The sequence below is a fragment of the Mustela nivalis genome (assembly GCF_964662115.1).
Source record: "Mustela nivalis genome assembly, chromosome: 18".
NCBI lineage: Eukaryota > Metazoa > Chordata > Mammalia > Carnivora > Mustelidae > Mustela > Mustela nivalis.
In genome coordinates, this window is record NC_139037.1 from 11,177,247 (window position 1) to 11,199,855 (window position 22,609).

General features: G+C 40.2%; 1 long non-coding RNA gene across 1 annotated transcript; it reads right to left on the minus strand.

Moving 5' to 3' along the window:
- Positions 1-19,599: 19,599 nt before the first annotated feature.
- On the minus strand, positions 19,600-21,208 carry LOC309853810. Its single transcript, XR_014305963.1, has 3 exons — positions 21,130-21,208; positions 20,487-20,565; positions 19,600-19,815 (listed from the first exon to the last, which is right to left on the minus strand). It is a non-coding gene; the product is annotated as an uncharacterized lncRNA (long non-coding RNA).
- Positions 21,209-22,609: the final 1,401 nt, after the last annotated feature.

Sequence of the window (22,609 nt, forward strand, 5' to 3'; positions counted from 1 at the left end):
GTATCTTTCTGGGAAAGAGTCTCACGAAATATTGACGTCATGTCAAAGACAATGGAATAATTAAGTCACGCTGCAGAGATGGTGAGCCACAGAGATGGTTTTGATTCTCAATGTACATGCACGCAAAGAGTAGAGGAAGCAGAACCAAAGGAAGAGGGGCCATGCTGTGCTAAGTAGATTGGGAAAAGTCTTCAAAGAAGACATGACCTCCATGCTACCTCCTGAAAACTGAGCGGGGAGTTTGACCCGTGTACAGAAAGAAGAAAGAATTTCAGTGCATATCACTGTGTACAAAAAGGTCTGGAAGAATGTGTTTAGTCCAAAGGACTCTAAGGAGTTTCCATAAGCAGAAGGCTTTTCTTCTGGATCTAAAATAGCAATTGGTATACTTCTATTTTATTAATTTTAATGATTCAGAATATATTATTGGGAATGATCTTTGTGTATAAGAACTAATTTTTTTTCTAATTATTCCTGAAACCCCTTTAGTGCTTTAAGATTAGTTCAAAACAAATATAATTTGGAGAGACAAACTTAAACTCAAGCGGGTTTTTTTCAAAATAGTTTTTTTTTTTTTTTTAAAGAATGAATTGTTAAAACATATAGAACCTCGCTCTCACCTAGGGAGAGCTAAAAAGAAAGGAAGCATGAAGCTTCCAACAGGGTTCGTAGTTTCTCTGATACAGTGCGATAGCATTCTAACCCTCCAGGAGAGAAAAGGAAATATTCTGTCCTACTGAAAGCCAGAGTTGAGACCATTTAGATCTCTCTCCTCCTGCATGTCAGGGGACTCTCGGTAAACTAACTTAGAAATAAAACCACATAGGAAACGACTGCTATGCTATATAATAGAAGATATGGCTTTGAAAGAGATTTAATCAGAAGATAAATTTCAAAATCAAAAGCATGTTTTGCCTGAATTCACCATTCCGGACTTAAACTCTGGTCCACAATGGAGCCCAACAACAAGGAACTAAAATCCCTCTGTGAACCCAGAAAGAACCTCAAAATAGTCTTGAAGTGACTAGATAAGTCTTCTTAAATGTTACTTTCCCTATATGCCATCAAATCATAATCCTAAAAAAAAAAATCATAATCCTTAATGCACTCCTTTCACCTGCCCTCTCCTCACAGCATGTGGGAAGTTCACTAAAACAGCCTCTGTCTCCTTCTGGACCCCTGGCTGTACTCTGTCTTGCATTGTGCTTTGGGCCTTGCCTTCTAAATGCCCTAACCTGCTTTATATCCTCCAGAATAAAGGTCATCAAACTCCAGATGGTGGTTCAGATGGAGTCTCCCATGGACGTCAAACCAAACATCGACAGGGACCCCTTATTAGATGGGGACAAGGGGAACCCTGACTGCTGCCCTATACAATCACTGCCCCTGCCCAGCAGGAAGTAGCTACAATCAGTGGTCACTCTTTTTCCCTACCAGCAGTTAGGGTTACCTCATCAAGGGGGAAAATGATGCAGGATAGTTGGAAGGCAGGCAGTCAGGGACAAGGACCCCCACCCCACCCTAAAAGGAAACCACCCTTAAAAAGATTTTGCACCGGGCACCTGGGTGGCTCAGTCGTTAAGTGTCTGCCTTCAGCTTGGGTCATGATCCCCAGAGTCCTGGGATCGAGCCCCACATCAGGCTCCCTGGTCAACGAGAAGCCTGCTTCTCCCTCTCCCACTCCCCCTGCTTGTGTTCCCTCTCTCACTGTGTCTCTCTCTGTCAAATAATAAATTTTAAAAATAATAAATAAATAAATAAATAAGGATTTTGCGCCACATTGTACGTTAACTTAAAAAAAAAAAAAAAAAAGGCTTTTGCACCAGGCTGGAAGGAGCCCTCCCCCCTTTCCCACATGATAGATAAATGACAAAAACCTGATTGGATGACAGGCGCCAGGAAGGTTCATCAGATTAAAACAACCTACCAGCAAGCCCATAAAGACCCCTCGACTGAGAAACTCTGGTGGCAAACCTCTTGGGTTCCCTCCCTCCTTGGGAGCTTTGTACTATCACTTTGCTATGGCTCAGTAAACCTTGCTTTGCTCTCCACCAAAAGAAAAAAGGCATGCTTTGGTGCCAACCAGCATTTGATCTCAGTAGCCTCACCTATAAAACTGCATCCTTAACTCTTTAGTGTCCTTGTCTGATAAAGGTCAAGGCCCCACCACCTGGCCCTTCTGTGAGGTGGTCGGACCCAGGTCCTCCAGCCAGTGATGAGCACAGCTCAGACTCAACACGCTGCCAGGCTGCGAACCCCACACCTGAGAGCCCAAACAGATTCAAAACAACCAGCTAATTAAACCTGGAGCACCAAAAGCTATCATCATCCGAGATTCATGGGCCTCCAACAAGCAGAAGAACTAGCAACACGGCATTCAGCAACAGCTGTCACCTGCTATAATGTTCCTTAATTATCTTAAAATCTCTAAGAACTGACAAATGGGTGACAAAATGCAATTTTCTGTGTCAGGAAGCGAGAGACAAGCCTGTGTTCCTTTGATGAAAGGAAATACTGTAAAATCATCTCTCTCAGCTCTTCTTATTTGGGAGGGGGGCTGTTGTCACTCAATCTTAGTCTGTAAACACTGTTTGCTTCTTCCTAAAGATTAAATGGAAGAAGTCAGAATGGGCACTGGGCTGTGCCAGGCTGTCCCCTGACCCAGCTCTGGCCCCAGCCGCACAATGTTACTTTACTTCCTCCCACCGAGATGCCCTCCTGGGCTGGACCATTAGCAAAGACTGATTGACCCAAGTTCCCTGGAACCACATCATGCCTCTGGCCACAGATTTCTCCAGGTGCCTGTCCAAATTGTGACCTAACCCCTCTAGGTTGCCATAACGTCTGTTATGACCCCCGTGAGGATTTCCAGTGATCCCTAATTTCTGTTTTGGTCATTACATTCTACCAAATACACATGATGACATCCTTTGTTCCTCTGGGGCAAGTTTACTTCTACCATTTACACAGCTTTTCCAGCCTTTATACGTAAAAAATGTTCATAAGAACACAAAATAAATTGTAGAAAGAAGGTCACTGTGTAGTAAACAGCTCTTAACATCAGCTAGAAAACCACATCATCTATATAGAGTAGTAGGTCACTCATAAGCCAAGAGCATTCTACTATTCATGGTCACAGAAATAAAACAGAGAAAAATATGATCAAGCTCACATTGCCTGAGAGTATAAGATAGCCCTTACAGCTGGAGGAAAACATATATTAACAGTGTGCTACAACAGATTGTTACATACAATTAAAAGTGATAGATGTGTGTGTAGTTTTTGTATTTGAGAGACAAATAGCATAACCAACCAGCATGCTAGTGTCTGTTACCAGGTATAAACAATCCAAAAGGATCACTAATAATTCTCGAAGCATACAGTATTTGTGACTTGTTCTTAAATACAGACCTGTACCCCTGGCGCTAATAATACATTATATGTTAATTTTAAAATTTAAAAAATAAAATAAAATGAAAAAAAATTTTTAAATGTGCAGATATATCAATGCATTTAACAAGGACTATAAGCTCTGGTTACATTTTTGAAACACCAAAACACAGTTTTTATATTAAGATATTAAATAGAGTGCTAATAGCTGATCCATGAACATTCCTGCCCCTAGTTATAGTATAACCACTTAAATTTTGTGTTTGAAAATATTTTATACAGGGACACCTGGGTGGCTCAGTGGGTTAAGCTGCTGCCTTTGGCTCAGGTCATGATCCTAGGGTCCTGGGATTGAGTCCCGCATCGGGCTCCTTGCTCAGCAGGGAGCCTGCTTCTCTCTCCGCCTCTGCCTGCCTCTCTGCCTGCTTGTGTGCTCTCTCTCTCTCCTTCTCTCTGACAGATATATTAATAAATAAATAATTTTTTTAAGAAAATATTTTATACAATTAGCACATTATTTTTTAATACCTGTTAATAGTTAAATTAGACTGTTTTGTGAGGTCTGAGATGTTAGTTCTCTGGGGACAAGGCCAAGATCTGTCAAGAAGTTTTGTTAGTGACGTTCTGATAATGTTAATATTATCAAAATTTGGTATCTGAATTTCTTAGAGAGAGAGAGAGAAAGAGCACATGAGCAAGCAGTGAAGGAAGGGGGAGGGTCAGAGGAGAGGGAGAGAGAGAATCCAAGCAGGCTCCACACCCAGCACAGAGCTCAACACAGGGCTCAATCTCATGACTATGAGATCACAACTGAGCTCAAATCAAGAGTCAGACGCTTAACCGAATAAGCCATCCAGGGGTCCCTAATAATTTTTTTTAACGGTTTTATTTATTTATTTGACAGACAGATCACAAGTAGGCAGAGAGGCAGGCATGGGGGGCGGGGGAAGAAGGCTCCCTGCTGAGCAGAGAGCCCAATGCGGGGCTCAATCCCAGGACCCTGAGATCATGAACAGAGGTGAAGGTAGAGGCTTAATCCACTGAGCCACCCAGGCACCCCCCCCCCAATAGTTTTTGATGACAGAGAAAAGTCAACTGTTTTCTTTAAGGCCATTCATCCATTTTTTTCTTTTCTATTTTCAATCTCACTAACCATTCCCATCACTGCAGCTCACCTTATCACTTCAGAGCACAGGTCTGGGAATCCCAGTGTTCAGCACATGATTAGGCCAATGATTGAAATGGCACCTGAAAAAAAAAAAGAAGAAGAAGAAATGGCACCTGAAATGGACATGCCACTAATCTAATGAGATGAGAAGATATTTATTTTCCCATTCGACATCCACTGAAAACCAAGGGTAGGGCATGATGTTGATCCAGAAAAAGGCACAGCACCAAAAATAAATTAATTAAAACAAAAAAAAAAGAAAGAAAGAAAGCAAGAAAGAAAGAAAAGGGTGGGATCTATGGATTCAAAGAGACTTAAAAAATATATTGATAAGTGCAATTTGGAGCCATTTATGTCCTTATTATTTTGCCCCAGATGTAGAAAGAAGGAAAGGAAGGAAAAGGAAAAAGGAAGACGGGAAAATTTATACAAGCACCAGGTGTTTGATTGCATTAACTATTATTAACAATTTAAGCCTAACAATGAAATCATTTTTATATTTTAAAGATATACACTGAAATATTCATGAACAAAACAATATAATTTATTTAAAATTCCTCCAGGTGGGAGTGGGGTGGGTTTATTTTTGAAACAAAATTTTTGAACCAGGATGATGAATACGTGGCTGATCACTAAATTATTCCATCTTTTTATATGTTCGAAATTTTCATTAAAAGTTTTTGCAAATAAATAAAAAATAAAACTCATGGTTTGGTTTGTGGTCCAGAGTCATGTATTTTTCATTGCAATGGGCTAACTAGATTCTATTTAGAATGGAATGTGGTTTATATAAAATGCAGTATTCGGTTCAGTCTAATTAATCTACCTGTCCACCCATGAGAAAAGGGAAGAAGATAAGAGACACACACAGCTTTCCCCAGTAATTCCTATACCATGTCCAAGGCCAGGTTTCAACAGCCCATGGTAGAGAGCATCAGTGAGCCACCTTTCAAGTGCCCCAGGCCTCCATGGACAGGAGCCACTCCCTGCACACTGGCCTGGCAGGCAGGAAGTGCTGAGGAAGTAGCAGCCCAAGGAATGGTCCTCAGCAAATGACTATCAGGAGTTGTACTTAGCTTCATAGCCTGTTTACTAGTAAGTTCTGAAGCATGAGCTTTGCGCGTTTCCCAGATTCCTTGTGGGATCATTCCAGCTGACCCATGATGGCGACTGGCCGGGGGCTCCCCCTTCATTCGGTTCCCTTTGATCCTTTCCTTCCCACCAGTTTCCTACCAATGTCCCCTTTGCTTCCCTACTTTGCATCTCAGAATCTGCTTTGGGGAGAACCCGAACTAAGAAAAATAAATATAAGCAGTGAGCTTTCCTTAAAAATAAACTTATTCAAAAATACAGATATGGAATAACTAATAACGACAAAAACCTAAATATGCTAAATACTGAGTATTTACCGCAGGCTGTGAATATACATACATGTATATGTATATGCATATGTATATATGTAATAAATATGTGTTGTGTGTAATAAATATTATATGTAATTTATATGATATATAATAAACATATGTATATGGTATATATTTATCTCACTTGATAGTCACAATTACCTTATTTTATACATAAAAAGAGATATTAACCTGACCAAGCTCATACAGCTAGTAAATGATGGAGTCAATAATAATATTCTTACATTTGGGTATTAAGCTGATGTTGTTATTAAGTTGATAGTGCTAGTTGTTCTGGGGAAAGTTTGGGGAGGTGTGTGTGTGTGCTATGATAGTCTCACTCGGCAAAATAAAATGTGTACTCTAAGTCCTTCTCACTAAAATAATTATGAAAATCACCAGGAAAACTACATTAGCCATATCTTCTGAGAAGGAATATAAACAAATGAATAGTCCTTTTATCTGAACCTCCTCCCCCCCATCATAATGATACCAATCTTTTTCTCTCGGAAAAAAACATTTTGAAAACAGAATGAAGAGGAAATGTACACCAATAGGATAATTCCATCACTCCAGGCTTCTGCCCTACAGAGAAGAAAGCCTTCCCGAAATTAAAGCTGTGGCCGCTAACAGAGCACCAAAGACAGCTCAAGATAACTCAAATCACCACATCAGTAGAATAGAGCTGAACCTCAACATGTAGCTGGCTCTGAGACTTGCAAGAAGTATCCCCAGCTGTCAGTCAAAGGACATCTACCTTTAAAACAGAAATACTTTTTAAAAAAGAAAGAAAGAAAGAAAAAGAAAAAGAAAGACCTCAAATGCAAAAGATCAGTGATACTAAGGGAACTGTTTTATAGCACAGAGCAAAAGAGGTAAATGCTAATGATGTCTGGCCCTGGGATATATCCATCCTGGACAGCGTGAACTAAAATGATTCATCCTAAGGTCTTCACATTTTTGACAATGCGGATGGACCCAGAGGGTATTAGGCTAAGCGAAATAAATCAGACAAGAGAAAAACAAACACCATATGATTTCATGTCTATGTGGAATCTAAAAAACAAAATAAATGAACAAACCAAAAAAAAAAAAAAAAAAAAGACTTACAAATACAGAAAACAAACTGGTGGTTGCCGGGGTGATGGGAGGAGGATGGGAGAAATAGGTGAAGGGGATTAGTAAGTACAGACTTCCAGTTACAAAATAAAAAAAAAATTTAAAAGTCACAGAGATGAAATATAGGACAGATCATCAATAATATTGTAATAACATTGTATGGTAACAGATGGCAACTCTATTTATTGTAGTGAGCATTGTCTAATATAATCAATTGTTGAATCACTATGTTGTACATCTGAAAGTAATAAAACATTGTAAGCCCACTATACTTCAATAATGAAAACTTAAGTTACTAAATAAATAAAATTATTCATTCTTAGATATAGTTGTTCTCTGCTTTAAGAGAACCCCAGTGGAATACTCAAGTGAGTGCATTTTTATATTCGTAAAACTTATCAGGCAGTAGATGGTAATACATATCAAAATGAACGTCTGTTTACATTTTGACTTGGAATTTCAATTCTGGGAATTAATTGAACAGAGGTAACAAATATAGTAATATGTATCTATAGGATTTTTTATTAAACTTATAATCTTGATAGCACAAAACAGAAAGAACTAAATTGCATACAGTATTGACTGAAGTATAATATACATATAAAATGCAATCACAGGCATCCATTGAAAAGAAGGAACCATGTCATCATTGGGCATGGAAAATATTCTATGGGAGAACATGGTGAGTGAGGGCTCTTCATGTCCTAAACATATATAGAAATATTTAGAACTTTGCATAACAAATTCTGGATAGCTTTATCTCTTCAACTGAGATTAGTAAGTTTTCATTTCAAACCTCATTAATTTCATTATTTTCCAAGTGTATATTTTTACACCACTTTTTTACACTTTTGCAACCAACAGAAAGTAAAGATGTTTCGAAAATCTGAAAAGACAATATAACACAAAAGAAACTGAGCCTACCTGTAATATTATAGCCCTAACAAGGAAATTCTATCCACATCAAAATTCTTCATCAAAAGATACCCTGAGAAATGAATTGTGTTGGTGCTTTTATACTTAGTCACAGATTATAGGCTCCTTGACTGAAGGTGCTAGAAACAGAGAAATTCAAGATTGAGGTCTCAAAAGGCTATTGTCAAAAAGTGAAAAGAATCTCCAAATTTATATCACTACAAATATTATAAATTGGAAAAAACATAAATTTGCAAAACTCCCACTGAAATTCAATTCATGCAAGCCTATGTCTATAGCTGCTTAAAGTAGGGTCCAAAAGCCATTGTGCCAACCCACCTTCCTTTAGGTGTCATTGGAGCCCAGGTCACAGCTGTGCCTCCTCAGGGGCCACTACACCTGCATAGACAACAAAGCAGCAGCACCAGAGCACAAAGGTAATGGATCTGAGTCCTAAGGAAGGAAGATAGAAGTCATTGGCAAGGAAGTGTGGTGCCTGCTGACTTATTACAGCCTTCTGGTTTTTTATTCTATTAATTCTATGTTATTATTTACCTTCCTCTTGCATAACCAAAGAGCACATCTTTGTAAGTCTTTGGCACCCTCTTTTGGACAGTCTGATAACTTCCAAACTGAAATTTGTTTCAATGAAACGGGTTTCTGAGTATGTTATAGGCAAAATGAAATTAAACCTGTATTGATATTTTTAATATTTTTGTTTTCTATGATTGATAGACTTCACTTTTAGAGCAGTTTCACATTTGCAGAAAAATCAAGCGGATAATACAAAGCTCCCTTACCCTCCTCTCCCCCGTAGTTTCCTCCATGATTAACAACTTGGGATTACTATGGTACGTTTGCTAACGTTAATGGCAGAATATTAGTATATTACTGCGAATAAAAATCCATAGTTTACAGGAAGGTTGCACAGTCTCCTATGTCTGCCACTATAGTATCAGGGAATAGTTTCACTGCCAACTTCATCCTTCCTCTCTTCCCCGCTATCCGTGTAACCGCTGATCCTTCTGAGTATCTCTACAGTCTTTTTATGTCTCTATAGTTTTTCAGAATGATACATACACATATTTTGGGGGCATGTGGGTGACAGAGACAGTTAAGAGTCCTGAGATCAAGCCCCAAGTCATGCTCAACACAGAGTCTGCTTGAGTTTCTCTTTCCCTTTCCCTCTGCCCCTCTCCCCTGCTCTTCTGCACGTACTCTCTCTTTCTAACATAAATAAATAAATCTTACTGTCAGTGTGTGTATGTGTATTTTTTAGACTGGCTTATTTCATTTAGCAATATGCACTTTAGGATCTCCCATAGCTTTTTGTGGTTTGGTAGTTCATTTCCTTTTGTCTGAATAATATTCCATTGTATGGATGTACCAAAGTTTGTTTATCCATTTCCCATTGATGAACATTTTGATTGCTTCCAGTTTGGACAACTATGAATAAGACTGCCATAAACATTTATGTGCAGGTTTTTTTGGTGTGTGTTAGTGGATATGTTTTCAACTCATTTGGGTAAATACCAAGAAGTTTGCTGGTAAGACCATGCCTAGAAACTGCCCAACTACCTTCCAAAGCGAATGCACCTTTCTGTATTCGCACAATATATTCTGTATTCTCCCACAATGAAGGAGAGTTCCTGTCATCCTGTATCTTCACCAGCTCCTGGTATTACTGGATTTTAGTCGTACACACTTGACATATATCCTACTTAGTCATGATGTATAATCTCCTATTCGCTGTTCAATTCAATTTGCTAATATTCTGTTGAGGACTTTGTGTGTATGTTCAAAAGAGATGTAAGTCTGTTGTTTCCCTTTTTATAATGACTTTATCTGGATTGGGGCAGGGGAGGTTAGTGTAATGTGAGCTTCATAGGATGTGTTAGAAAGTGTTCTCTCTCCTTCTAATTTCTATAAGAGGTTGGAAAGAATTGGTGTCATTTCTTCCTTAAATGCTTTGTAAAATTCACCAGCGAAGCCATCTAGAACTGGTGCTTTCGGTTTGGGAATTTTATTAAATAGAATTTATTAAATAAACACGATTCAAAATAGTTAATAGATACCACCCTGTTCAGATTATCTACTTCTTCTTGTTTGAGTTTTGGTGGTTCTATTCCACTGACCCATTTTATCTAAGTTACCAAACTTGTGTCATAGAGTTGTAAGCAAAATTCTTTTAATATCCTGCTATTGTCCATGGAATGACTAACGAAAGTTCCTTTTTTTAAAGATTTATTTATTTATTTATGAGAAAGCATGTTAGTGGTGAGGGGGGCAGAGGGAGAATGAGATAGAGAATCTCCCGTCGACTCCCCACTGAGCAGGGAGCATGATGGGGAGCTCGAGCTCACCACCCTCACAATGTGAGCTGAAATCAAGAGTTAGACTTTTAGCCAGCTGAGCCACCCAGGTACCCCAGAGTAATGATCAGTTCTATCAGTATTTTTTTAAAAGAGTTTATTTATTGGGACACCTGGGTGGCTCAGTGGGTTAAGCCACTGCCTTCGGCTCAGGTCATGATCTCAGGGTCCTGGGATCGAGTCCCACATCGGGCTCTCTGCTCAGCAGGGGGCCTGCCTCTCTGCCTACTTGTGATTTCTCTCTGTCAAATAAATAAATAAACTCTTTAAAAAAAAAGAGTTTATTTATTTCTTTGACAGACAGAGATCACAAGCAGGCAGAGAGAGAGAGAGAAAGAGAGAGAGAAGCAGGCTCCCTGCAGAGCAGAGAGCCCAATACGGGGCTCAATCCCAGGACCCTGAAACCATGACCTGAGCCAAAGGCAGAGGTTTTAACCCACTGATTCGCCCAGGCACCGCCTTCTATCAGTATTTTACTTCATATATTTTGATGCTGTTTTGTTGAGAACATGCATATTAAGGATTATCCTGACTTCTTAGAGCACTGACCCCATTTTCCCTGTGCAATACTTTTTATCTCTGACAAATTTCCTTGTTCCAAAGTCTGCTTGACCTGAAATATAGTTACCCCAGTTTTGTTTTGATTGGAGTTGGCATGGTGGAACTTCCTACAGCCCCTCCCTCTTTATCTATCTGTGTCCTTATATTTAAAATGGCTTCTGGGGCGCTTCTGGGTGGCTTCTGGGTGGCTCAGTCATTGGACGTCTGCCTTTGGTTCAAGTCGTGGTCCCACGGTCCTGGGATCCAGCCCCGCATCCGGCTCCCTGTTCCCTGGTTGTGTTCCCTCTCCCTCTGTGTCTCTCTCTGTCAATTAAATAAATAAAAATCTTTTTAAAAAATAAAATAAAATGGCTTCTTTATAGACAATATATAGTTGGGCCTTTTTTTCTTATCCACTTTAACAGTCCCTATCTTTTAATTGGTGTATTTAGACCATTCGCATTTAAAGTAATGATTGATATTTTGGATTAAAATATGCCATATTTATAACTTTTCTATTTGTTACCCTTCTTTGATTCCTTTGCTTTAATCCTCCCCTCTCTTTCTGCTTCTCTGGTTTTAACTGAGCATTTTATATTATTCCATTTTCTCTGCCCTCTAACATATCAATTGTACTTCTTTCCAAAGTTATTTTCCTGGCTGCTATAAAATTTGCAAGAGTTATTTACAACTAATCAAAATTCACTTTCAAAGAACATCATAACCTTTCTTCAGTATTGCAAGTATCTCATCACAAAATATCTCCTCCAATTCCTTCCTTCCATCTTTGATAACATTGATGTCACTTATTTCACTTAAAATCTCTACCTAATGAGTGCTGTGAAGTGTGTAAACCTGGAAATTCATGGACCTGTATCCGTATCCCTGGAGCTAATAATACATTATATGCTTATTAAAAAATTATAAATGAAAAAAATAAAATTTAAATAAATAAATCTCTACCTAAGGGGTGCCTGGGTGGCTCAGTCAGTTAAGCAGCTGCCTTCAGCTCAGACAATGATCTCAGAGTCCTGGGATCAAGCCCCACATCAAGCTCCCTGCTCTGCAGGGAGCCTGCTTCTCCCTCTCCTTCTGCCTGCCAATCTGCCTACTTGTGCTCTCTCTCTCTCTCTGTCAAATAAATAAAATCTTTTTTAAAAAATCTCTACCTAAAATCACCCAATACACTGTTGCTATTCTTGAATAGTTTCTATCATATCAATTAATAATAATAAAATATCTTATTTCATCTTCATATATGTATATCTGAGTTTCTGACATGCATTTTCCTTCTCCTTTTGACATTTCTTATAAGGCATGTCTACTATCAACAATTTTCTCCAGTTTTCTTTGTCTGAGAAAGTAGTTTTCATTTCTCTCTCACTTTTGAAAGATGATTTCTCTGGACACAGAATTCCAAATTAGTGGGTCTTTTTTTTTTTTAAGATTTTATTTATTTATTTGACAGAGAGAGAGACACACTTAGAGAGAAGGAACACAAACAAGGGGAGTGGGAGAGGGAGAAGCAGGCTTCCCACCCAGCAGGGAGCCCAATGTGAGGCTCGATCCCAGGACCCTGGAATCATGACCTGAGCTGAAAGCAGACGTTTAACGACTGAGCCACCCAGGCACCCCCAAAATGGTAGGTCTTTTAAAAAGAAAACAAACATGGTGGGGATATGGACATTGGGGAGTGTATGTGCTATGGTGAGTGCTGTGAAATGTGTAAACCTGGTGATTCACAGACCTGTACCCCTGGGGATAAAAATACATTATATGTTTATAAAAAAAATTTTTTTTAATTAATAAAAGAAAAAAAACATTAGGGGCACCTGGGTGGTTCAGTTGGTTAAGCATCTGACTCTTGGTTTCAGCTCAGTTCATGATCTTAGGGTCATGAGATTGAGCCTCATGTCAGGCTCTGCACTCAGTGCAGTCTGCTTGTTCTTCTTCCTCCCCCTTTGCACCTCCTTTGGCTTACACACACACACACACACACACACACACACACACACACACAGTCTCTCTCTCTCTCTCTCAAATAGAAAAATAAATAAAATCCTTTTTTAAAAAAACACTTTAAATATTTCATTACACTCTTATTTGCATGGTTTCTGACAAGGAGTCCAATGTAATTCGTATAGGGGTCCCTCTAAAGAGAAGTCTTCCCACATTTCTGACTTCTTCCTCTGTCTTTGTTTTTTTGTAGTTTGAATAAAATATGTATAGGTATAGTATTTTGGTGTTTATTCTTCTTGATATTATCTGAGCTTCTTGGTTCTATTACTTGGTGACTGACATTCACTTGGAAAATTCTTAGCCTTATTACTTCAAATATCTCTTCAGCTCTTATTTTAGTTTTTCCATCTGTTATTCCCATTCTGTGTATATTACACCTTCTGCAATTGTCCCACAGCCCTTGGATATTCTGCTCCATATTTTCATTCTTTTTTCAGTTTGGGGAGAGAGTATGGTGTTTGCTTTGATGGTATCTTACTCATTTTTTATGAAGCTAATTTGATTCATAGATTTCAAATTCATAGCCCTAACCCCCAGTATCTCAGAATGTGACTCTATTTGGAAACAGGGTCTTTAAAGAGATAACCGAGTTAAGATGCGATCACTATGGCAGGTCCTAATCCAATATGACTGGGTCCTTACAAGAAGAAGAAATTAGGACATAGTTACAGAGGGAAAGTAACGTGAAGTCAGCGGGGGAAAGACACTCATTTACAAGCCAAGGATAGAAGCCTTGGAAGAAACCAACCAAGCAGATACATTGCTCTCAGATTTTTAAGCCCCAGAATTGTGAGAAAAATAATTTCTGTTGTTTAAGGCACTCACCTTTATGGAAGCCCCTGCACACTAATACAAACACCAATCGGAGGATGGGCCCACGTTCTTCCAATGTACATTCATGTACCTACATTGCAGCACCAAACTTTTATTTTGAAACCATTTGTTTTCTTTTTGGCTTTGTAGAAATAAACAGGGAAAGTAATCATAAGCAGGGAAAGTTAGACAGAAATGTGTCTGCCACATACAGATTTCACATGGCTCAAACGTGGCTACTTCTTGGAGACTGGGAATGTTTATAATCCCCAAATAATACCAAGGTAAAAGCCAAGTCCATGAGAAGAGCTGTGGGGCTATGCAATGCCTTATGGTATCTTATCACTTTCAAAGTCTTACAGGGACTTGCCACATGCCCAAGTGAAAAGGGAAAACACGTATAGAAGGCTGGTTGATGAGACTTGGGAAAATTGCAAAGGTTATGTACTGAGCATTTTTGTTTGAGCTCTAACCTGTCATCTGACTTCGATTCTAAGCTCAACTACCAACTACAGGAAGAAGCCAAACAATTCACTTCACTCCACAAGAGGTGCCAGTTTTCTCGTGTGTGAAACAAAAGCATCAATCCATTAGCCACCCTCTGAGGCTTTTAACAGCTCCCAAACTTTATAAATAATAAAAGTAGAAGAGGATAATATCCAGTAAGAAAGATCTGTGATGACAGACTTAAAAGAAGCTTGAGTGAATCTCTCCATAGCATCCACACGACTTCGACAAGTCTCTATGAAAATAACCAAAGGCAAAGCAGTGATCTCACTGCTGTGTAAGTCAAAGAATTGAAGTGATAACAGTGAAAGTGTCAGAATAAGAACCTCTGGAAATTTTACCCCCTCATCAGAGAAATGAAACACTAATGGCAAAGATGGTCAGAATCAACTTTTTTGGAGCTTGGATATTAAACCAAGGAATATTTATCCAAGAGGGAAAAAAAAAAAGACTAAGTAGTCATAAGAACATATTTTTAAAAGTATCTTGCTGTGATGATGAATGAAATGTGGGAACAAAGTGGGGTTTGCCTGCCTCTAAGTGGGCTGGTAGGTTTTGTTTTTTGGTTTTTGTTTTTAAGATTTTTTTATTTATTTTAGAGAGAGAAGAGATGGAGAGGGACGGAGGAAGAGAAACTTCAAGCGGACTCCCCACTGAGTGTGGAGCCTGACTCACGGCTCAGTCACACAGTCCTGAGGTCATGACCTGAGCCAAAACCAAGAGTCCAACGCTCAACCAACTGAGCCACGTAGGTGCCCTGCCTTGTGGTGTTTTAACCTACCCTAGTACCATCCTCCCCTGCCCATCTGACAATAGCCTTGGAAATCAACAGTCTGCATTCCTAGGTGCCAGAGAGAGCAAAGGGCATCATCAAGAGACACACCCCACATAATGGGGATTGGCTATCATTTTTTTTTTGTTAGTGGAATATAGCAGGTGTTGACAAGGATTTGAGAAATTGGAATCCTCATACATGAAAACTTGCACATCTGCTGTGGGAGACAGTTTGGCAATTCCTCAAAAAGTGAAACACAGGGGTGCCTGGGTGGCTCAGCCAGTTGAGCATCTGCCTTTGGCTCAGGTCATGATCTCGGGGTCCTGGGATCAAGCCCCAGCACCAGGCTCCCTACTCAGCAGGGAGTCTGCTTCTCCTTCTCCTTCTGCCTCTCCCCACCACCCATGCTCTCTAACAAAGAGATACAATCTTAAAAAAAAAAAAAAAAAAAAAGTAAAACATAGAGTTACCACATGACTCAGCAACTCCACTCCTAGCTATGTTCTCAAGAGAACTGCAAACATATGATCACACAAAAACATGTACACGAAGGTTCACAGCAGCATTATTCATAACAGCCAAAAAATTGAAACAAAGCACATGTTCATCAGTTTATAAATGGATAATAAAATGTGGCACAGCTAGTTGTCCATAGGGCTAAAATTCATCCATAAAAAGAAATGAAGTATTGACCCTGGCTGCCACATGGAGAAACGTGGAAGTCTTTGCTAAGCGGAAGCAGTCAGGCACAGGACAGGACTCCGCTCACATGACATGTCCCGTATAGGCAAATCCATAGCCACAGAGGGTGTATGGGTGGTTTCATCTTTTGGGATTAATGAAAAATTCTGTAATTAGTTACGAAAGTTGCAAGACCTGGTGCATGTATTCAAAATCACTGAAATGTACACTTCTTTCTTTTTCTTTTTCTTTTTTTTTTTTTTTTTTTTTTGAGAGAGAGAGCATGCGTGGGAGGGGAGGGGCAGAGGAGAGGAAGAGAGAGAATCCCAAGCAGCCTCCATACCCTGCGGGCTCAGTCTCGGGCTCAGTCTCACCACCCCGAGATCATGACCTGAGCCAAAATGAAGAGTCAGACGTTTAACCAACTGAGCTATCCAGGAGCCCCCAAAATGTCTACTTTAAAATAATGAATCTTACGGTATCTTAATTATATCTCGACAACAACAACATGCAATTAAACCAAATACTATTATGGATTCCAAAAACTTGACCTTAAGCATGGAGCAAAAACCAGCCACATCAATAAGAATAAAGAGAACACCAGCACTGTGGCTTTTCTGATTCTGACACATATCCTCAATCTTTCAAAAGTCCAATAGTGTTGCCAGTAAAGCATTTTCATTTTAAGCTTCATAATAAGCCAGTCCATTGTTGTCATCATTCCTCGCCTGACATGTGATTTTATTTTATTTCCACAACATAGTAAATTTTGATAGATCACAGTAATTTCAATCCATGAGGAACTTTCAACTGTAGGAGTGAATTAGAAAGATATTTTTATATTGCCTATTTAAGATAACAGGTCCTAGCACCATGCTTCGGGCAAAATACATCAAAAGAATGAACTGAAGGTTAAGTTTCCTTTTAGATCTCAATTTTTATAACATCACAAAAATTCTTGCCTAAAAGCAATCCAAATTATTCAACTGCAAGATATTCTATATTCACCTCGTTCAGCCTGAGGGAAAGAACAAAGCCAGGAACTGGAGACACTTCGAAGGTTGAAGCACATTCATCTTCTCGTTATGCCTTTCTCAGTCACCAATCCCTGAGTGTGACACTGGCCCCTTAGAGAGAAAATGCAAGTAAGAGCTCTTTGAAAAGTTTTCTATGATGTCGGATTTGCAGAGGTAATTCTCACGTGAAAGGAGCCATAAGAAATTCAAGTAATGAAATTTAAATACCATGTCCAACAATTATTGCCATTTTACCCTACCCAAATCAATTAAATTTAACTCTCTCTCTAGTGTTAGATAGCACTGAATCCCAATTTGATTGTTTTTTTTTTTAAGATTTTATTTATTTATTTATTTGACAGAGAGGGAGATCACAAGTAGGCAGAGAGGCAGGCAGGGGCGGGGGCGGGGGGGAGCAGGCTCCCCGCTGAGCAGAGAGCCCCATGTGGGGCTCGAGCCCAGGACCTTGAGACCATGACGTGAGCCAAAGCCAGAGGTTCAACCCCCTGAGCCACCCAGGCACCCCCCCCACCAATTTGATTTTTAAAAAAATACTTTGTATACATGTTTCTATTTTTTTTATAATTTTTCTTGTCATTTACTTAAGTAAATAAATTATTTTTTATTTCTTATTTTTCTTAAAGATTTTATTTATTTATTTGCCAGAGAGAGAGAGAGTGAGCACGAGCAAGGGGTGGGGCAGAGGGAAAAGCAGGCTCCCCACTGAGCAGGGAGTCCCATGCAGGGCTGGATCCCAGGACCCCTGAAATCATGACCTGAGCCAAAGGCAGAAGCCTAACGGGCTGAGCTACCCAGGTGCCCCGACTTGTTTCTATTTTAAAAAGCATCTTGCTGTGATGATGAATGAAATGTGGGAACAAAGTGGGGTTTGCCTGCCTCTAATGCTGTGTACGACAGAGCAGGGTTGGTACTCAGTTTCAGAGGGCTCTGTGGGGATCTTTACCCGGAAGGGTTTATCTACGAGCCACTGAGACATCCTCATTATGAGATGATTCCAAATATAAAGGAAGCCACAGGCACATGATCCAGGAGCTACTTGGATGACAAATTTCTATATTGTCGGGTCTTCCTGGCATCGGTCTGTTCTGAGCAGGGCCTGGTCTTTCACACACAAACACACACACATACACACACACAGCCCACTGGGGTTGTGCAACACTGTGTTGCTGCTAAACAAACACTTCTTTAAAAAAAAAAAAAAAGAAAGAAAAAGCAGAACAAAACTTGAGGCCCCCCGGGTAACTCCATTGGTTAAGTGACTGCCTTCCCAAGATCGAGTTGTGCATTGGGCTCCCTGATCAGCAGGGAGACTGCTTCTCCCTCTGACCCTCCCCTGTCTCGTGCTCTCTCCCTCTCTCATTCTCTCTCTCAAATCAATAAGGAAAATCTTTTTTTTTTTAACTTTATTGGGCTATAACTGACATATGAAAGTTTGCACACGTTTAATGTATACATCTTGATGAGTTTAGGCATCTGCATGTACCCATCGTACATCACCACACCCAAGATAGGAAACATAACCATCACCTCCCCAAATTTCCTTCTGTCTTTTTGTGGGTTTTTTTGTCTGTCAGTTCATTTGTTACTGGTTTGGGGGTCAGAACACATAATATGACCTAGTCAGTCTTCACGTATGTTCCACTTCACGTGCTGTATGGGCACATCGTTGAGTAAATGCTTCATGACAATGAACATGACATCAGGTACTACTGCATATGTTCATTTATTTACACAACCAATGATTTCGTATTGACCACTCAGTTTGTGCCACATCCAGTCTTGGCAGTGATGACAGGTTGAGGAATAGGAAAACAAGGCCCCTGACCTCCTGTGGTTTTACATGTAAGTGAAGCCGGGGAGAAAGTAAACACAACATATGTAAACAACATCATTTCATATACCGGTAAGTGCTATGGAGAAAATACAGTTGAATAATAAGATAAGAAGTGATCGGGCGAAACAGTGCCCAAAGGTTCACGAAGTGCACAGGGGAAGTGGTCAGCTCATCGGGCCATCCTGTGCTTGCAAACGCCAAGGGAGCTCCTATGGAGAGAATACTGTGGAAACATGACATATGCCAATAACGGATGTTTGAAGGCCAAGTAAGAAATCAATTTATCAATAAAAGCATCCCACTCACATCAGGTTTATACCAGGGTCTGCTTTAAAAAGTCTCCCCTAAGATTTGGTGCATATTATCTTTATACACATGTAGCTCCAGGCTTTTTCAGCTTTCAAGATTTTACTTATTTATTTATTTATTTATTTGGGGGGGGAGAGAGAGAGTACAGGCAAGCAGGGGCAGGAGCAGAAGGAGAGGGACAAGAAGACTCCCTGCTGAGCGCAGAGCCCTATGCAGGGCTTGATCTCAAGACCCTGAGATCGTGACCTGAGCCCAAACCAAGAGTCAGTCGCTTAACCGAGTGAGCCACCCAGACACCCCAACCTGTTTCAGCTTTCAAAAGGTGTTTGCCTAAAGACTAGCCACAACTCTGCTGTTTAGCAGTGAGAAAAAGCATACTTTCAACTTTCTCTGGAAGACAGGATTCAGGAACTATAAATCCTGAAATGCCTCACTGAACTGATATCACCCTCACACTCAGAAGTAAGAAAAGGGATGCAATTTTCCAATCAACCAATGAACAAGGTCAAGATGCAATCTGGGCATGAAGAAATGGCCGCTGCAAATGGTCTAGCTATAGATTTTTACAACCATTTCTTTCAAGCCAGAGGTCTTAATACTTCACATGATATTAATTAAGAAACAAACCTTCTCTGAATTTATTTAATATCTCTCATGTATGTGATACAATTTATAAACAGTAATTTATAAGGTTTACTATAAAGCTACCTGGAAAATTGAGGCGGGGGTGTGATCCTCCTTGCTACTTGGGAGAGGTTCAGCATCTTCAGTGAAGTGGGCATATGCATTTATGAAGGGCTAGTGTTTGGGCAGAGAGACGGAGAGATGAATGTCATTCAAGCCTCCCTGAGCACCTTCTGTAATACTGCAGCAGAGAACCTAGGTCAAATATTCCTGTTCATCTTTGTTCTTGATCCTGGTCCATTTGAGCTCCTGTAACAAAACACCACTTGTAACTAACACATACTTACTTCTCACAGTTCTGGATGTTGGAAGTCCTAGAACAGGGTGCTAGCATGGCCGGATTCTGGGGAAACCTCTCTTCTTGGTCACAGGCTACTGACTTCTCGCTGTATCACCACCAGTGAAGGGGTCTTGTTTCTAACACACTGACCGGAGAATCTATCACAAAGTATTGTTCCGAGATAATTCTAAACTATGTTTACTTGTAATACCTGAACTTCAGGGGACACAATTATTATTTTTAATATTTTGCTTTGTTAATTTACAAGAGGCTGAAATGAAATATGTATTATTTAAATTGGCCGGTAACTGTTTATCTCAGACTTAATTGATCTCTGCTCTGATTACCAACAGACAAGCAGCTCCTATTGGTGTCTGCGTTGGTCTCCCGCCTACGTTCTGCAACCAGAGCCACAAAGCCTGGGGTGTGTGAGGACACGGGTATTGTAGGCTGCCCAGATGCTCCACAGGGGACAAATAAAACAGTAAGTCTCCAATTTGCACTTGTCTTATATTAATAAATAAGAAAGAAGATAGACCTCTAATATTGACTTGGGAGAACAATCCTACTGTTTGTGTGTGAGGTAGGCAGTATGCCAGGCTTGAAGGAAGAGAGCAAATTCATTGCCATGTTCAAATACCTTGAAGCGATCCAGAGATACAGAGAAAGACACTGAGACTCCGATGTCTTCCGTCCCACTTAAATTAGCTCTGCTATGACTGAAAACACAGATCTAATCAGACCTGATGCGTAATCCACAAAAAATTCTCAGTTGTCAAAGACGATGTCATTATTACCACAAGCTTCATAGTTTTGTGCATCTTTTATAACTGCAGAATATGTCTGCATAGTCCTACATATGTATACCTTATAGATACGTAAAAATTTATTGGATGTTCACTAAAACAACATTTATTATAAAGACTGTTCAGCATAGTAGGTTAGAGACTCTAGTCAAAAACACCACTTTAATCACATCAATCACTTAATTGAAAACTATTATTCACTCTTCACTGGCTACAAGTTCTATTCCAAGCCCCTAGGCAGCAAATCTGGCCCTTCCCACTGTGGTCCCGGTCCCCTTCCTTATCCTCATTTCCTACCGCTCTTTTATTCCTCCTAACTGCGTGGACCCGCTCCATGGTCTCTGATCTGGTTATGGTATTTTGAGTACGTACCTCCTTCTATGTAATATTTCTACGGCTGGGGATGGCCCGCTATTTGCTCCCTTCCCCAGTGAAAAATCTCTACACATCTTTGCACCCCGATAGATGGTTACCTACTCTGTGAAGCATGCCTCGTTGGTCACTGCGGGTCCATATCTGTGTCTCTGCCATGCGGACAGAAGCCCTCTGAGGCAAGAAACACATCTTATCCTCTTCTGCACGTCAGGAATGAATGCTCATTGATGTCTTCATAAATATATCTAAATCCATTTAGAGGTGGAAAACTCCCCTTAACAACAGTAACATTTCTCCTACAGGGTCCTAGTAGACATGATAGTCAATCTATGACATGTATGATTATAGGCAAAATATCTTTATACATTTTACATGGAAATAAAAAGAGATACAGAAATAAAGTAGAGCTTGACAAGACAGACGTGTGTACCCAAACTAATAACAGCTATGTGATTTCACAGATCTCTTAAAAGAACTTAAAAATCCTGGGGGCGCCTGAGTGGCTCAGTTGGTTCAGCGACTGTCTCCTGCGTAGGTCGTGATCCAAGAGTCCTGGTATGGAGCCCCACATCGCGCTCCGCGCTCAGTGGGAAGCCTGCTTCTCCCTCTCCCATTCCTCCTGCTTGTGTTCCCTCTCTCGCTGTGACTCTCTCTCTGTCAACTAAATAAATAAATAATCTTCAAAAAAAAAAAAAAAAAGAACTTAGAAGTTCTGTACCCTGGGCCTTTTCTGAAAAGCATCTCAGTTGTACAACATCGCCACCTAGTGGTAGACTTCAAAACACAGTAAATCAATCCTGTCTTCCCAGTTTCAAAGATACTCTCTAGAAGACCTTAGGTTCTGGCCATAGTGGAATGATACAAGATGAATTTGCCCTTTCCCCAGGGAGGAGGGGTGGGAAAAAAAAAAACAGATAAAATACACCACACCACTACTCGCAAGACACTGGACAACGGACAATGAAGGACAGGAGTCCTGTGAAACAGGAAGCAAACGAGGTCAGCCCTACAGTTTCCTCTGATTTCTGCCTTGAAAGAGATCCTAGGCCACAGGCAAGGAGAGGAGGAGAGCTGGGGATCTTGACTCTGAGTCAAGATTTGCTTATCAACTGTAACTGTGTCACACTAATACAAGCTGTTAATTATAGGAGAAATTCTGTATTTATAAGAACTCTTTGTGTTTTATACTCATTTTTTCCTGTAAACCTAAAATTGCTCTGCATAGTGTGTGGGGGCAAGGTGTCTGGAGCTCTGGGAGTGCCCCTGGGGACCCAAGTAAAGTTGTTTGAAAGAAGAGCATTGGCCAGAATTTTGTATTTGTCCCTCTCCCCCATGTCGGCTGAGGTCCGCCTGGCTGCCCAGCACTGGTTTGGTTCCAGGCATAATGCTCTCGATGCTCTCTGAAGTTAGTGGAACTCTGGATGTGAGGTGACTCCACAGTGGCCTCATGTCATATTCATGATGCTCTGTGTCCTGCTTGTCCTGGGGCCAATCAGTAGCAGCACGTCCAGGGCACCTTAGACCAGACCCCGCTCCCCACTCACTGCTGTGTGCAGTGCAGTTGTGATAGTCAAGGTTGGAT